The following is a 12,132-nucleotide window of genomic DNA, read 5'->3' on the forward strand; positions in this document are numbered from 1 at the left end:
AAAATTTCCACGTATAAAGTCTCCAGACAATGGAAGACGTAGTTCTATAGGCAGATTCCAATATATATTGTTGATCTGGTGGGTCCCCATTAATAGAAGTGAAATAATTCCAGTATGTATCTACACTGTAAAAAGTTTCTTGTCTGATAATTTTATGTATGTATGAAAGTTTACCTTTATCAGAAACTTTATGTTGTAAATTTAATATCAAGTAATCAATCAGTGTTGGAATAGATTCTTTAACTGTTATAGACATTAGATCTATTTTATTAATGAGATGTTGTCTAAAGGTCTTAACCTCTAACCAGCAAGTTTCTCTTAGATCAAATTCTTGTTTTAAGAAATCTAGATTTTTAACTTTATTATCAGATATCAATTGATACCAGTACTTTAGATCATTATCTATAGCTAAATGAGTTCCTTCAGAAGTAGATGACAAAAGCATACCCTGAGTATACATTATAGGAATATAATAAAATTCCATTCCCTATACTTAGGGTGCATGAATATAAAGTTACGATAGCTAATAATAATATTTAATGGGTAACAAACCATATGTTTAGGTGTAATAGGTGAAGTACAAAATTCCTTTAGTAACCATAACATGGAGTTATTTACAATCATATTTTTATGTGTTAAGGAGATTTTCATGAAGTGCATACTAATTAGCTCCCAATAATCTTTCCATTTTGCGACATATGACTGATCTATTAATAAAGTAATAACTTTTACAATAGAAGAGATAGTATATAAATTAAAGTCTGGAAAAGAAATACCCCCTTGAGACCAGCTATTAGTATGTTTCTTTAATGCAATCCTAGGTCTATTAGGTGCCCAAAGGAAATTTAACATTAGTGTATTCAGTTTCTTGATAATTATTTTTGTAGGTGGAGGTATTATTGATTGTATTAAGTATAAAATATTGGGGAATATTATCATTTTAATAATTGTAAGTCTCTCCTCCATAGTAAAAAACATATTATTCCAGGTATTAAAAAGATTTTGTATATTAAGAAAACAGGTATTATAATTATTATATATAATAGATTTAATATCTTTAGATAGTATTATACCTAAATAAGTTATCTGACCTGAATTGGGTACATATTTAGTAAAATCACTAATGAGAATATTTTTTCGTGTATATATAGGTAGTATTTTAGTTTTTCTTCATTGAATATTAAACCAGAAATACTTTTAAAATTCATCATTTTATCAAATAGAGACTGCATAGAAGAATTAGATCCTGCTGATGTAATTAGAACATCATCTGCAAAAAGTTGAATTTTGGATGTTGTATTTCCATCTATTTCAAAACCCTCTATGTCAGTACTGTTTCTGATCAAATTAGCCCAAGGCTCCATTACTAAAGTGAATAATAGTGGAGAAAGTGGACATCCTTGTTTTGTACCTTTAAAATGGGTATTTTTGTGAAACATATGTTCCTACCTTAATATAAGCCAATGTTCCTTTGTATAAATGCTCAATTAGATTTACAAATGCATCTGAGAAGTTTGTGCACTTCAGTAAGGTAAACAGATAGTCCCAACTTACTGAATCAAATGCTGAACTTATATCAAGACTAATAAGTGTTAAATCTTTCTTTTTCCTATTTGCAAAATCAATTAATGTTAAAGTTCTTCTTATATTATCAAAAGTATTTCTATTTACAATGAAGCCTGTCTGATCTATATCTATAATGTCGGGGATGATTGTCTTCAATCTATCAGCAAAAATACTCATAAACATTTTATAATCAACATTAAGTAATGAGATGGGCTGATATGAAGTACATCTAGTTGGATCTTTATTAGGTTTTAAAATTGGCGAAATAAATGTATATTGCCAAGATGGGGGGGTTATTAACTCAGTTTGGGCCAAAATAAAAACCTTATGTATTAATGAATATGTACTTTTAGAAAGGATTTTATATATCTCTGGTATAATACCATCATTACCCGGTGCTTTGTTTGATTTAAGCTTATTTATTTGTGCAATAACATCTGTATATGAAATACTTTTGTCCAATAGTTTAATCTGTTGTTTATTAAGCTTTTTATTCATGTTTGTGGTTATAAACTCCTTTATTTTATCTTTAGGTTCCATGTTAATGTTATTATGGTTAATTTTGTGAAAGTGATTTCTAAATTCATCTAGTATTTCTGGTATACTAGAAACATTCTTCTTTTTCCTTAGAGAAAATATTTCTTTGATATGGTTTTGTTTATTCAACCTTTTTGTTTTATTTTTAAGTCTATGTAAGTATTTGGGGCTTATTGAATAAAACAAAAACTTGTATTTCTCTAAAGTTATTTTAACTTTATGAGTTAAAATTTCTTTGTATTTCTCATTTAGTTTGTTTATTTCTTCAATAACTTTCTTGTTCATAATATTTTCTTTATTATTATGTTTATAAGAGTCTAATTTACTTTGAATATCTAACAATTCCTTATCCCAAGATTTCCTTTTATTATTATACCATCTGATACTTTGTCCATATAGATATGATTTTAAGGCATCCCAAACATAGACAATGGAGACTTCAGGAGTATTATTTATGTCTAAAAAATGTTTTACTTCTGAAAGTATATATTCTTTATAGTCTTTTAGTTGAGTTAAGTATGCTGGTATCCTTTTCATCTGAACATTGAGTATTTTTTATCATGAATTCAAAAACAATTGAATTATGATCAGATATAGGACATGAAATGATTTTGGAATTAATTAAATCTGTTACCATCTGGTTAGAAATAAAGACCCTATCTATTTTTGAATAAGTTTTGTATCTGTTAGAAAAAAAGGTGTATGGTAATGATTTTGAATCTATCTGATTATTAATATCATTCAAATGATAAGAATTAGCAAAATCATTTAAATGTTTTGCATTAGATGTAATTCTTCTTTTTCCTATAGTGGTAGTATCACTTTCATGTAGTATACAATTAAAGTCACCAGCTAAAATAATATCTCCTATAGAGAATGATATGATCTTATCAAGATGATGTTTCACTGTATTAATACCAATTCCAGGTATCCAATATACATTAATTAAAGTGTAAGTCTTCCCATTAATTTGTATTGTAACCATACAAAACATTCCTTTGTCATCCTGATAAGACTTAATGGTTTTAGGAATGGGCATACTTTTATTCCATAAAATAGCCACTCCTCTTTTTCTGAGTGTGCTCTGAACTAACCAATACTGTATATTTGTTTGTGGCTAGTTTATCAATATCTTTTTTCAAGAGATGGGTTTCTTGCAGGAAGACTAAGTTGGCCTTATGTAAATTAATGTATCTTATTAGGCTTGCCCTTTTACATGGATTATTCAATCCATTAATGTTTAAAGAAATTCCTTTTAAAGATGTCATTTGGCATTTTTAAAACTTAAGAATCTTATGATCAAAATAACAAATAATAACATAAGTAATGTTACATCGCCTCCTTTAGGTGTACCTTTAAATATAGCTGTATTTATTGAATCTCTTATGGGGTTTTGTATAGGATTCAATTTTGTTTGTAGTGACAATGAGTGTACAAAATATATTGTGGATGTCAAAACCATATACATATAACAATGAACAAGTGAAAATAATGTAAGGATTAAACCTTGCATCCAGCCTGGAGTTAAAAACTCCAACTTAGAGTAGTATTTACCACTCAAGTTAACCCCCTACCCTAAGCAGAAGTACCTCAACTACCACCTTATTAATTTAATACTGGTTATATTTAACTTAAATTAACAGCTTTCAATTCAATTATCTAGCAAGACAAGACTACACATTTGATAAAACAGCATCATATAAACTAAAATAAACTTTTTTTTTTTTTTTTTTTTTTAAACTATTCATACTACTATATACATCTATGTAATATAATACACTTGTATTCAAATAGCATTCAAATAATCTTGATATTAGGAACCAAGAGGAGAGAGAAATAAAAGATGTGAAAGAGGGAGAGAGTGAAAGAAAGAGAGAGAGAGAGAAAAAAAAAAAGGAAGGTATATTTACATATTAATTTATTCAAAGTATGTATAAATAAGTTCTAACATTCATTTAAATCAAAAACTTTGGCTAATATGGTTCAGACATTACATATATTAAGATGCATCTATTTTCTGTCATGTAAATGCAGTCAACAGCTTCCAAAAAAACCTTGAATTGCTTGTATATGAGCATTTTACTCATACTCATTATTGTCAATAGAATAAAATATTATATTTATAGAAATTGTTATAAATCATACTGCATAGTTATGCAAATTCTCAGAAACACTTGCATTATTGTAAAAAAGCCATCTGTATTTTGTATGTCTATACTACTGCTTTAAAATATATCATATGACAATTTCTTCCAGAATAGAGTTATAAAGTTATTTATGCTTGTCAATCAGATTAATTAAATGAGTTATAGTAATGTATATGTTTGGAACATAAGTTTTTAACACAGATTAGTATGCTGCAGTCAAGTAGATTTTCAAAAACACTTGAATAAATGTTTCATTTTCTATGCCTTCTAAAATAAGACATTTACTTACTACAAGAAACTGCATCATTTAAAATAATTATAACTGACATATTTTATGAATTATAACGTATATATTTAAGTAATTATATAAAATAACTCACATTTAAATGTTAAAGAGTTCATTTTCCTTCACATAGTCGCATTTGCATCAGTTCTACTTCCTGGTAGAGTGTTCTTCCTGAATCTGTGATGTGTCAGTGTGATATCTAGGTCAAAGGTCAAATTGACTGCTTTCAGCTTCTCTGTGAGAATTCTGAGAGTTGAAGCTTTTGAAACAACTTGAGGACACTGTTCATGAGGTAGCCCACATCCCAGATTGTCTCCCTTAACATTTTGGCGGGAAACTTGTTAAAAACTAGTGACAAACATTCATTTAGCAGTGTAAATGCATCTAAACATGACAAAACCTTCGCAATGTATTTTACAGGTTATTACAGCCTCTATGTAAGTGAAATTAAGCCCAAAGTTATTAATAAGTAATAAAACTCAATACTTTTGTCCCAACTCAATTTTTATGCAAATCTTATTATTTACTGTGTCTATATGATCAAAAGCATTTCTATATATTAATATGAAAAAAAATAAAGAGAAAGAATAAAGAAAAGAAAAAGAGAGTAGAAAATAAGAGTGTAAAGCAGAAATAAAAAAATGTAAGAGAAAGCTATAAGAAGTATATACAATGGAATATTACTTACTGTTTATATTAATAGAGTTAAAAATAAAACATATTATTTACTATTATTTAGTTCTAATTATTATTAGTTAAAGCATGACAGATTGTAAACAAGCATAAGCAGTATAATCAAGAAAGTATAATTAGGAATAGCATTTGAAGAACATATAAACTTTTTACAAGGAATAAATATGTTATTATTCCATTTATCATATTTTCATTACTCTTCTCTCCCCTCCCTGCCCTCCCCCACCCTTTACCCACTACATAATCTAAATAGAATGTCATTGTTTAAACAAAGAAAAGAAGAAAAGGAGAAAAAAAGAAAAAAAATGTATCAAATTACTGACCTTACTTCTCTTTTTCAGAAAGAGAAACAAATTGAATAATAGCTTATTATTAGTTCCTCAGATATTTTGACTGGTTATGAAACAAAACATTTCTTTGCACACAGAGAATAACTTTGATTAAATCTTTTTCAGAATATTTGTGGCTTTCTGGAAATGCAGGAACTATATTTAAAAAGATTAATAATGAAGTAAAATGATGAGAGCAAAAAAGAAAAAACATAGAACAAATCATTTGTTTTTAGTCTCTTCTTCTTCTCTGAAGTCTTCCACGAAGTTTCAGTTGCCAGTCTCTTTAATGAAGGACTAACCCATTCCATTTCCTCTATTTTATCCAAAATCTTATTTTTTTTGATAAACAGTAAAGCAGAGTCTAAGTCATCAAAAATTTTAGGACCATCAGGAAGGAAGATTTTTAGCTTGGCAGGAAACAGAAGGTATGTTTTAAATTGTGCTTTTTTTAAGCTCCCTTATAAGTGGCAGAAAAACTTTTCTTTTAGCTATTACCAAGGAAGAATAGTCATTGTCAAAACGCACAGTTGTCTCATTAATCTTAACAGGAGCTTTAGCCCAAGCAGATTTAAGAACCATCTCTTTATCAAAAGATGATAGAAATCTAACTATAACTGATCTAGGATAGTTTTTGTTAGAGTTAGTATTAGCTATAGATCTATGTGCTCTTTCGATACCAAAAGAGAATGCTTCTGGTAAGTCTAAAGTTTTAGGGAGCCATGTTGTTAAAAAGAAGTAATATTGTTACCTTCAATATTTTCTGGCAGTCCAAAAATCCTAATGTTATTGCGCCTAGATCTATTTTCCAGGTCATCCAGCTTTGTTTGTAAATGTGTATTTTGTTTCAGCAGAAACTCTATGTTGATTTCCTCTTCTTGGATTCTATTTTCCATGTCATTCACAGCTTCTTCTATGCCTGTCATCTGGATCTTCTGTTGTTGCAGGTCTATATGTAACAAGTCTATTTGTTTTGTAGTTATTTCTATGAAGGTATCTATTTTAGTATCCATTTTATCCATCTTAGCAGTAAGTTGCTGGATTATAGTTATCAGAGACTGAAGTTCTTTCTTGATGCTGGAGTCTTGAGAATTTGTCTTACTGGAACTCATTTCAGACTGATAAACTGACAGGAAAATTTCCAAAGTGATTTCTGACAGGAATATTGTTAAAATTTCCTTTCTTTTTTAGATATAGTTCAAGAACTATATAAAACAAACATATTTAGAAAGAAAATTACTTCAAAAATTAATTTTTTAAGTAATTAATTCCTGTCAGTGTAATGAAATTGGTGGAGCTGAAGAAATCTGCTGCTATCCTGTGTTCATCCTTGGCCACGCCCCAGTTTTAAGAATAGTTTGAATCTAAAGTGGATGTTATGTAAAGATGGACTAACTGAAAGACGACCTTTTTGTAGATCTATGAAGCAAGGTACTTTTCCATGTGGGCAGTGTAAGGTTTGAAAATCTATTAATACTGCAAACTGTTTTTGTCATCCAGTAACAGGGAAGGTTTATCAGCCAACTTTGTATGCGAACTGTCGCAGTAAGAATGTCATCTACCTTTCCCAATACTCTTCTTGTTCTTCCTTTTACATGGGAAAAACTAATAGAATGCTTAAACAGCGCATTTTAGAACATGTCAGTGATGAGACTTGTCTAAGCGAAGTCTGATTGCTCAGAACATAGAGTAATCCTGGACATGGAGTTCATTTTTAGTGCTGCAGATTAGAAGCATGAGCCTTTGAGGAGATTTAGTTGATTATACTTAATTTTCAGAACTTAGATGGATAGCCGATCTGAGAGTGGATCGCTCACCAGGACTTAATGGGATGTTTCCTTGTAAGTTGATGAATTAACTGTTATTGGTTGATCATGTTTTAAAGCATTGCCTGTGATTTTATTTGATAAATCTGAAAAAGGGCTTCTCTAGCCTGAAAGCGGTAATTCTTTATTAATAAAAGTTTCAACCAGCTTTAATAGTTTATGTGCGTCAGCATGGTGGTCCTGGTCAGTTGTTCATAGGATTATATGAAGTTAGTAGGCTATTGGCCCTGAGACCATTATGAGCCTAGCCAAGAGTTTAGCCCATATTTAGACAAGTCAGCACCCAAAGCCCATGTCCAGCAGGGACACAGGTGGAATATCAGGAATGTATTTTCTGTTTCCCATCCAGTTATCCAGGTTGCGCTTGAAAAGGGATAATGAGGTACTGTGCTTAACACAGAGAGGGAGTCTATTCCACAGATGGGGGAATCTTTGGGACACAAATCTGTCCTGTCAACAAGTCCTATTGATGTCACAGACCAGGTTGAGGTCGCACATGTGGGTTACTCAAGTGGAGCTTGACTTGTGGTTATGCAGCAGTCCCATCAAGGCGGGGTCTGAGATTGCTTTGTGTGAGTCAGAGGCACCTCTGAGGAGTCTGTATGAAACAGAGTTGAGTGACAGGGCTTTTAGCCCATCTGTGTAGGTTAGATGTTTAAGGCCCTGGATTCTTCTGGTGAGGAACCTCTATGGTCACTCCAGCTGCTGCATGTGCTTTGCAAGGTACATGCTGAAGGGGGTGTTGTACTCAATAATTGACCTTATAAGGGAAGAATTCAGGGATTGTATTTTGTATTATGACCTCCTTGTCCCTGGATGATATACCCTTACTTATGTGGTGGACCGTGTAGAAAACTTTCCGTACTACGGAAGCAACTTAGTGGTCAAAAGTCAGGTTGCTGTCAACCTGGGTGCCCAAATCCCTCATGACTGATTGCATGCTTAGGACTTTGTTATTAATGTGATAATATGTGGGAATGTCACTCTCCCCAAAGAGGATGATGATGCATTTTTTGGCATTCAACTTAAGGCCATGTTTCTGGCACCAGTAATTTGTTTGGGTGAGACCCTCTTGGAGGAAGTCCACATTACTTGGCAAATTGATGACAGCGCCCAGCTTGCAGTCATCTGCACACTTGGTCAGCCATAACCCACTGGTTTTGTCCTGTACCTCAGAGAAGTATATCCTGAATAACAGAGGCCTCAAGACCGATCTCTGGGGTACGCCACTCATTGTAGGTCTACTGCTTGAGGTGGCTTCCCCTATTTTGATTAAGTGGGTTCGATCAGTGAGCCAGTTTGCTACCCATCTGATAAACTCTCTCAGCTATTATGCCCGAGTGGGGAATAGTGTCAAAGGCTTTGGCCAGGTCAAGGTAATTGGTGTGCAGTCTTCCCCTCATCCATGGGTTTGGTGACTGTCTCAAAGAAGTCGACCAGATTTAACAGACATAACCTCTCCTTGAAAAAGCCAAACTGTGTTGTGTTGAGTGTTTGGAAGTTGCCAATGTACCTGTTAATGAGGTCCATGACAATCCGTTCCATGGCCTTGCAGATCAGGCTAGTTAGGCTATAATTTCCCAGATTGGTGGTCGCTCCACCTTTGTATAAAGGAATGACAGTGGCTGTCCTCCACTCGGCTGGTACAAAGCTGGTACTCAGGCTTTGGTTGAATAGGGTGCCTAATGGTGGTGCAAGTTCATGCCTGAGCTCATGTAGGATGCAACCTGATCAGGTCTTGTGGAGGCTGTATTTTCTTGCCCTTGGGTTGGCAAGGGGAGGGGCAGGTACTGGGGATGTCCTGATTTACTGATGGGGGACAGAGGGGTGATGTTTTCACTGAATCTGTCAGCCAGTAGGTTGGCTATATCTACATCATTTGTGTATGTGGTGTCCTTGACCACCAGTTATGAACAGATCTGGGTGCTTCCTTTGAGATTGCAGATATATGTGAAGAAGGCCTTATGATTGTCTCTAGTAGATGTGGCCAATTTGGCCTCAAAGTTGGCTTTAGATGATTTTATTAGTGCTCTTATTTGCTTGTTCAGGCTAAGGAGAAATTGCTTCCAGTTGGGCACCCGCTCTTTCTTGGTCCTGGACAACAGATTTTTCCTTTTGTTCTATAGTTTATTTATTGCAGATATCCACCAGACAGGTTTACTGTTCCTTGCGCAGGGTGACTTTGTCTTGTCAGATATTCCCAATTCCATGCATCTATACAAGTGCTTGTATAGTACTTTGGTGTAGATTTGGACATTGGTGCCAGTTCCAACAGAGGGGGAGGGGGCTGTGAAGCTGTTTATACCATCCCTCAGGAGGTTGTAATCAGCTTTGGAGAAGTTTTTTTGTTTGACCCTAGCTAGAGGGGAGTGAGGGGAGATGCTGACTTCAGAAGTGACCATTTTATCATCAGATCTTACTAGGGAGGATGATACTGTAGGGGTGCTGCAGTGGTAACTCAAGTTGGTTAATACCAAGTCCAAGATACTATCGCCTCCTGTGGGGGTATCAACTAGCTGTTACAAGGCATTTGCATTGATAAAATCAAAAAGGTCCAGACAGGTGGAGTGGGCATCTTGAGTCAAATTTGGGGTCCTGTAGCTAGCTATGATTTGAATAGAGGTCTTATTGCTGCATTTGTAACTATTAATACTTTGCCCTTTTTGCCACACTTTTGTCAGGATTAACTCTGTTGCTGTTATTTGCATCTTTACTAACAAAGGTCATGTTTGCTTTCTCATAGCCAGATTTGGAGCACACACACACAGTGTGCTTGTTCGAAGCCATGTCTTACACCAAAGCGGGAGCTTGGACTGCTTTTTGGACAGCTATAGGATTCTTCCCAGCCAGTGTTTTTTCTTCACCCATTCAGGTTGATTTTCTTTCAGACTCTTAGTTTCTTGTTTGGAGGCATCCATGCAGTGTACTTACCAGACAATAATTGAATTTTACTCCAGCTGACAATATCACTGGCTGTTGTTTGTTTCTCAGTTTTTGTCTTCACATTAAAAGAGCTGAAGTTATGCTGTTTATCAATGTGCAGCCATCTTGGAATCCATCCATCCATCCATCCATCCTCAACCCATTTTCCCCTTTTACACATGGGGTCGGGGTGTCACTTCAAATGTGACAATCATCTTGCGTCAAGGTTTACACCGATGGGTGGCTAGCCGTGCAGAGTAGTTCATCTATACCACTCACTTGACAATCAGCATAGCTTGCTAAAACTTATAGTAAATAAATAAAACACTGCTGTCATAACTATTGCACAGCTTGTAAATCTGTTAAAACTCAGGGCTCGTAATATTAACATATCAGGTTCACAACCGTAATATTAAAGAAGCAACAGTCACAGCAGTGTTTTATTTATTTACTATAAGTTTTAATATGCTATGCTGATTGTATTTAACAAAATGTAGTTTTGTTTTAAGCTTGGATCTAAGTTATTTTAAAACATGTTTTTGTTACAAGTGCACTATGCAAATGGGGAGTAAGTGTTGCCATGTTTCATTGCCTCATTTTTTAATTGCTTAATTGCCTTTTAACTAGATTGGTTAGGTGGTTCTTAAATAGTTGTGTGTAGGAATTGTTTTCAGGATCTGAGGAAGGCACATCCTGAAAGCGCTTATCCTGTTCTTGTTTTTGTTGTATTAAAGTTCCACTTTTATGTCTATGGTGTTAACGCTCCTTTTTTGTTTTCTTCTGCTAGTATGTTGGCAATATCTGTTGGCTCAGTATAGGGGGGGTAGGTTCATAGGTTGGTACTAGGCTATCAGCCCTAGGGCCTATACAAGCCTAGCCATAATAATTCCCTGGTTACTTCTTCCCACACTATTTACTTCCCTGGACCCCTGTCTAGCAGGGCGACTGACATGATCCCCGGGGTGAATTTCCTTTCTCCCATCCAATCGTCAAGGTTCCTTTTGAAGAGGACCAAAGAGGCACTCTGCTTGACATGTATGGGCAATCTAAGCCTAGCCATAACAATTCCCTGGCTATTTCTTCCCACACTATTTACTTCCCTGGACCCCTGTCTAGCAGGGCGACTGACATGATCCCCGGGGTGAATTTCCTTTCTCCCATCCAATCGTCAAGGTTCCTTTTGAAGAGGACCAAAGAGGCACTCTGCTTGACATGTATGGGCAATCTATTCCAGAGTCTGGGGAGTCTCTGGGTCAGGAACCTATCCCTCCAGCATGTTTTGTTTATTGTGATGACAAGGTTTAGATCCCTGGAGCGTGTGGCTCTGAGGGATTGGGATTTCTTTAAGTGTAGCATGTCCAACAGCTCTGAGTTTGACATGGCCTTGTATGTTAAGCAAAGATCGCCTCTGAGTAGATGATATGCGACAGAGTATAGCTGGAGTTTTTTAAGGCGGACAGCGTAGGGCATCTGCTTTAGGCCTGTGATTCTTTTAGTGAGGTATTTCTGTGGCCTTTCCAGTAGTTGCAGATGTCTTGAGAGGTACATACCAAACGGGGCATTGCATTCTATAATGGGTCTAATGAGGGATGAGTACAGTGGGACAATGACCTCGTTTTTCTGGATGAAAAGCCCTTTGTGATGAGGTGTGCCACATAGAAGGATTTCCTGACTGTTGTGGCGATGTGGTTATTGAAGGTGAGACCACTGTCCACCTGTGTCCCTAAGTCTCTTATCAAACTTTCGGTGTTTAGTGTACTGCCACCTATATGGTAATTCACGGATACATGTTTTTTCCCAAAGGGGATAACTATACATTTCTTGGC

The 12,132-nt window shown here is 34.8% G+C and overlaps 1 protein-coding gene across 2 annotated transcripts in view; it reads left to right on the forward strand.

The window, feature by feature from the left end:
• TMEM63B (transmembrane protein 63B) overlaps positions 1-12,132 on the forward strand; it is a 2,399,602-nt gene that overhangs the window by 369,931 nt on the left and 2,017,539 nt on the right. The window lies entirely within an intron of this gene.

This window comes from Protopterus annectens, chromosome 1.part0 (assembly GCF_019279795.1).
Source record: "Protopterus annectens isolate FY-2018-M chromosome 1.part0, PAN1.0, whole genome shotgun sequence".
Lineage (NCBI taxonomy): Eukaryota > Metazoa > Chordata > Ceratodontiformes > Protopteridae > Protopterus > Protopterus annectens.